General features: G+C 43.9%; 1 long non-coding RNA gene across 1 annotated transcript; it reads left to right on the top strand.

Moving 5' to 3' along the window:
* Positions 1 to 2,762: 2,762 nt before the first annotated feature.
* On the top strand, positions 2,763 to 3,413 carry LOC120035846. The gene is made up of 3 exons (XR_005474357.1): positions 2,763 to 2,875; positions 3,061 to 3,142; positions 3,328 to 3,413. It is a non-coding gene; the product is annotated as an uncharacterized LOC120035846 (long non-coding RNA).
* The last annotated feature ends 2,950 nt before the right edge of the window (positions 3,414 to 6,363 follow it).

Genomic DNA, 6,363 nt, shown 5'->3' with positions numbered 1-6,363 from the left:
CCCCACCTCCTCCAGCTCCTCCGAGTTGAGCTGTGCTATCGTGGGGGAGGTAGTACACCAGCTTAACTCTGGCCTCTCAGTGGCCATTCAGGCCAGCTCGGGGAGTTGCCCCCCTATGGACAGTCAGGACATAGCAGCAGGCAAGGAGGTCATTCGGGTAGCCTCGGTGCAGATCCTGGCCGAGCTACAGAGCAAAACGTCTGAGCCAGAGTGGGTAGGGTTTATCGAGCCCCTCATGGACCCTGTGACCGATGATGTGCTGGATGCCATTGTCGGCACAATGGACAAAATGGCACAGAACTTCGACATCCTCTTGGATCTGGCCAAGAAGATGACAATCTTGGGGTCTAAATTTCTGACCAATCTTCAATGTGACCTTGATGTTGAGTGTCCATCTGGGAAAGAAGGAACCACTCACTTTCTCAAAGAGACTGGATCCTCTACCAGTGTGGTGGCCAGAAAGCTTCAGACCCTCTCTAGCCCCGACTTTCAGTCTAAAGCCCTCAAGGCGGTGAGCACCATCCTTACAAGGAAAGTCAGCAGCTCTTCTGGCATGGCTCCTTCCTCTAGGCCTTCTAGTGCTGCTCCTAGCCTTACTGAAGCACCCCTGAATACCAGTTCTACAGCCCTGACATCTGTAACCTCCACTGCCACAGTGATTGTTAAGGCATTTGTGGGAGGCATGGAGACGATAGCATCATTTGAAGGCACATGTGAAGCAGTTGATTGGCCAGTTCCTGTAAATGACCACAAAACAGGGTCTTCACAGAAGATAACCTTCTCTCCAGCCCGCACACTCTACGGCCTTATACGAGCAAAGCTGAGGGACCTTTTAACTCTATCCGCTCGAGAAGAAGGTGTGGCTAAGGACGCTTCTCTTCAGGAGTATTCAGACACCCTGCAAAAGGCAACTGTTTCAACTGTTGAGGTCCAGTTACCCAGCACCAAACTTAGTAGAGTTCATAGTGAGAGCCAACCAATACCAGCTCTCTGTCTCTCCAATCTGGATACCAGTACTCAAGAAGTTCTTAGCAGTGTTTTTTCCATCTACAAGTCAGAGTTATCAAAAGTGGAGAGTAAATCCTTGGACGTTGTCAGTTCATCTGATGAGTCCCTAGAGGCTTGTTGGTTTGTTGATGGTGTCCTATCAGAGCTTGATGACTATACTATTTCCCAGTCACCCTCACCCAATGAAGACTTGAGTGTGAGTACTCAATGTTCTCAACTGAGCTCAGAAGAGAGTGTCAGAATCACACAGTCCTCTACTAGTCTGATTCAGAGCATTAAGAAGCTCTCTAGCAATGACTTTCAGACTCAGGCAGAAGAGGCAGTGAGTAAAGTGCTGATGAGATCCAGTCATTCCTTTATCACACAGATCAGCCATACTGGTCTTCAGAAAAGTCCGCAGGCTGGCTTATCATCTAGCTCGCCATCAGAGATTGCCTCCATGTCCTCTCAAAATACAGCCTCTGGATTAGTGGAAACCTTTGTCAAAGGAATGGCGACTATTTTCCAGAAAAATGAGTCCACTGGCACTGTGCTACTGGAAAGAAGTGGGAAAGTTTCGCAGTGCTCCCACGGGGGCTCCCAACTGGATGATACTGAATTGAGTGTTAAAATATCAGAGGAGAAGCTTTGGTCAACAGCTAAGACCATCTGCGTCAGTATGAAGAACACACTTAAGGATTTCTTCACAGGGCTGAAGCCATCCGGATCCGAAAGGACAGAAAATGCTTCTTCCAAAGAGACCCTTGGGGAAATTCTGGTTGCTATCCAGAGTGAAATCTCAAACTTAGGGCGAATGAAGGATTCCAGGGAGCTCCTTCAGATCAACGATATGGTAGGAACTGTGCTGAAGGAGGTTGAGAAAAGTGAGGATGACAGTGAAGAAGTCTGCCAAGACATCCCTAGAAGCTGTTCATCTTTGTCCACTTCTTTAAAGGGTCGTAGTTCCTTGTCCAGCTCTTCAAAGGGTCCTAGGTCAGAGTGTGAGTTAGAGATCAACCTCCCTGGCACTCCCATCCCTGACGAAGTGCCCTTTGATCTGACCTGCCCCATAGTCAGGAGCTCCTGCATCGACATCAGGGACTCTAAAATGCCAGAGATTTCTACAACTGACCCAAAGACAAAGATGATGGCACACACAGATGAACCCCTGCATCGTAACAGTCCAATGACTGACAGCAGCCGACCACCGAGTGCTAAAGCCTCTTTTCGATCATCCACTCCGTCTTTCACCAGCAAGGGAACCTCTTTGGTACCAAAGGGAGATGGGATTGACATTGAAGAGAAGGAGGTGTGCATCCCCAGCAGCTCTGGCCATCTGAGGGAGCTCTTAATCACCCCGGACATCAGCAGTGCCACTGCATTCCTACTGCAGTACTTGATGGACTCCAGCAAAGATGATGTCATGTGTTTGGTCACCATACTGGTGATACGGTTGCTATCGAAGATCAGACCCTCAGCCCTAGATGGACCCTCCCAACAGACAGCAGACATGACAGACACATCTCAGCAACTCATCAGACAAGTCCTGTCTGAGTTCTGTGCTGCATCCAGATTCTCCAGGACACAGGCATATTCCCAGAACCTGCACATCCACAGGGTGTTCAGAGGTGTACATAAAAACCTCATGGAGGAGTTTGGCTCTTATAACACCCTGCAAGCAGCTATTTCCTCCCAGGACCCTGCATTTGACAGACTCCTGGTAAAGTCCTTGACCCAGCAGCTGGTACAGGGATGCAAGGAGGCGTCAAGACCTGCTTCTGCTGCAACAAACCCATCAGACCAGGCTGAGACAGAGAGGGGGGCTGAGCAGAAAGCAAGAAGGAGCTTCCTTTGCTTTTCAATGACCAAACTCAGGATCAACTTCAAGGTATAGCAGGGAGTTAGCATTTTCTTTTTGTTCCAGTTAGGTGCTGATGTTATTGATGTGGCTATGATAAGACAAATACATGTGATAAATATGTTTTATTCATCACTAAATTGTTGCCTTGGATTCAGAAGTGTTCCATTTATTTATTTATTCTCTGTACCATTTTCTTTACCTTTCTCTGTTAGCGTTCCAAGAGAGGAAACAAAAAGGACTGCCATTCAGTCCAGGAACAGACTGAGATTCCCTCTACTGATGGACATTGCATAGGTAAGGATGTTTTAGAGCTCTGCTATAGCTTGTAGTTTTGTTTAGGTGTGTGTTAGAAACATAGAGTATGCCTACCAAACTCATAGCACTGTTATTTTTCAACGTTATTATACTGTATTTCTCTCTCTCTCTCTCGCTCAATTTCTCTTTCTCTCTTACCCCATCCATTTCTCTTGTGTTTCTAGCTCCAGTTGGAGAGGTTTCTCCCTCCATATCTCAGCCTATCAAAAAACGATCCTTGATTGTCAGGGTCTTTTCAGCAATGATGAAGTCATTCAGTTGCTTCACCAAGAAGAACCTGTAACCTGTTACGCTGCATGAACAACTACTTTTGTAACAGCAAGACTTTTGACAAGAGGAATTTCTGCATGTTTACCCTTTCAAAGTCTATTTGATCAAATAAATGCAAATTATTTTACAAGAGTTTCAAGTGTTTTGGATGATTGGTAGCACTGAAGCAGCTTTTCTCAGAGAAATGTGCTAGTTCCCCCTTGGTTACACATTTATTGTGCAGTTTTTGAGTTGGCAGGACTTGGGGTGGCAAGTAGCCTTGTGGTTAGAGCGTTGGGGCAGTAACCGAAAGGTTGCTAGATCAAATCCCTGAGCTGACAAGGTAAAAATCTGTCATTCTGCCCCTGAACAAGGCAGTTAACCTGCTGTCATTGTAAATAAGAATTTGTTCTTAACTGACTTGTCTAGTAAAATATAATACCCAGAGCTTGTCTCTAATACAATAGTTGCTGCATAGACCGTCAGATAACCAGATGTTCTCTATTCATTTAGTTAGATTGATAAGAGCTTATTAGCAGCAAGGGGAAAACACATAGAGGAGAATTAGCTATCTGCAGCTAGATCAACCCTCTGAGATGTTATCTGTATGTTGAATATATAAGGTCCAGCGGTTGACAGTGTATGTCAGAGCAAAAATCAAGCCATGAGGTCGAAGGAATTGTCCGTAGAGACATGATTGTGTCAAGGCACAGATCTGGTGAAGGGTACCAAAACATTTCTGCAATATTGAAGGTCACCAAGAACACAGTGGCCTCCATCATTCTTAAACGGAAGAAGTTTGGAACCACCAAGACTCTTCCTAGAGCTGGCCGCCTGGCCAAACTGAGCAATCGGGGGAGAAGGGCTTTGGTCAATTCAAAAATGCTCTATTCTGAGAACTACTTTTAATCACAGAGTGGAAAACATAGAACCATACTGTGTGAATCACAATTATGGGTGTATTCTGGAATAAGACAAACCTATAAATAGAGTTGGAGTCTGAGTGTGTGTGCACACAGCCACATCTTTAACCACTCTTCAAAATATTTGGCAGCCTTTGAGATGGAGAGGCAGGAGAATGAGTGACAGAACAAGAGTCTAATAAAAGCATGGCTTCTCTCCCACTCCTGCTCACAGCAGCAGTGCAGTGGAGTAGCTTCAACAGCCATAGGCCCAGGGATTTCACATCACATTCCATGATGCAATGCAGAATACGGCTTCACACAGCACAATCACCAAACCCATAAGATAACACTTCACACAGCACAGCCAAACATCATGTATCACTTGAAGAGGCATGTGTGTTCTCCGGACGTGATACCTTGTCACGGACCTGCTGTTTCAATCTTCGCTCTCTCCCTCTCCCCCACCTCTTTCTCTCTCTCCCTCTCTCTCTCTACCACACCTGCTGTCTCGACCTCTGAATGTTCGGCTATGAAAAGTCAACTGACATTTACTCCCGAGGTGCTGACCTGTTGCACCCTCTATAACCACATTATTTTTTGACCCTGCTGGTCATCTATGAAGAACTTTGAACTACAGTACTTGAAGAACAATCTGGCCTTAATGGCCATGTACGCTTATAATCTCCACCGGCACAGCCAGAAGAGGACTAGCCACCCCTCAGAGCCTGGTTCCTCTCTAGGTTTCTTCCTAGGTTCCGGCTTTTCTAGGGAGTTTTTCATAGCCACCGTGCTTCTAAATCTGCATTGCATGCTATTTGGGGTTTTAGGCTGGGTGTCTGAATAAGCACTTTGTGACATATGCTGATGTAAAAAGGGCTTTATAAATAAATTGTACTGATTGATGATTGATTGTATGAAATGGAGTAGCATATATCCATCATGTAAAATGAACAATGAACACTGTCTCCATGGAGTATAGCACTGCAGCCTTAGGCAATGTATATTTGCATGGTACATAACATTATCTCATATCACATGCATGGCAAGACATGATTGATGTAATTAGATGCTCTGGGGAGATCCCACCCTCCTTCCCCAACACATGTAGAATGCTTAGAAACCACCAGAAACCTGTGAAATAGATCAACAGATGTTCTTTTATCTCCTCTCAAGGTCTGTTGATTTACAGTATCTCAGAATCAGGAACTGTCATATCCCATGTGATATGTCAAAACAAGTTGATGCATGTGTTATCATGGTGCATTGGGTTTGTATTTGTATTTATTGTGGATCCCCTTTAGCTGCAGCAGCTACTCTTTATGAGGTCCAGTAAAATGAAGGCAGTTATACAATTGTAAAAACATTACTATACATTCACAACAGATTTCACAAAATCCATGTTCCTGTTTGAGTTCGGGGTAGGTTGTCAACAGCACATACTGTAACACTTTGATATGTATTCTCATTAAGTATTTTTATTTTATTTTTATTATTTTTTAATTCATAATACAACAATCAACTTACATTGCTACATCAAACATGTCTAGCAAACCAAACACAGGTATTAACAAAACTCAAACATACAAAAAATATCAATAAAATAAAATACAAAAAATAAACAATTTAAGTGCAATTATATTCATTCTGAAAATATCTGATTATAATGATTCATGAAGATGTTATTCTTGTTGTTATTCACTAGGGTTAATGTTTTAATAAGATAATTAAATTCAATCAGAAAAATTGGTAATTTTGGTATAGAATTTTGGAATCTTTGTGTATAAAGCATAGGCGGAAATCCCAGGGGGGACGGGGGGGGACACGACCCCCCCATCCTGGGAAAAATATGATTTGTCCCCCCCAATATATCACTGTTAACATAACTATGTAATTTCAATAATATTAATAATACGCAATGAAAGCACCTATGCTGATTATAGACACTTAATAGCGCGTTTTTTAAGTTTCAAAAGATTGCGACCCCCGCCCTTTTCCTCACAATGGTTTGATCCACTGCCAGTTCCTCAGCTTGCAAGGTAAAATAGG

This window comes from Salvelinus namaycush, unplaced genomic scaffold (genome assembly GCF_016432855.1).
Source record: "Salvelinus namaycush isolate Seneca unplaced genomic scaffold, SaNama_1.0 Scaffold1114, whole genome shotgun sequence".
NCBI classification, from domain to species: Eukaryota; Metazoa; Chordata; class Actinopteri; order Salmoniformes; family Salmonidae; genus Salvelinus; species Salvelinus namaycush.
The sequence above is the reverse complement of the archived record's forward strand: the minus strand, read 5'-3'. Positions and strand labels throughout refer to the sequence as shown.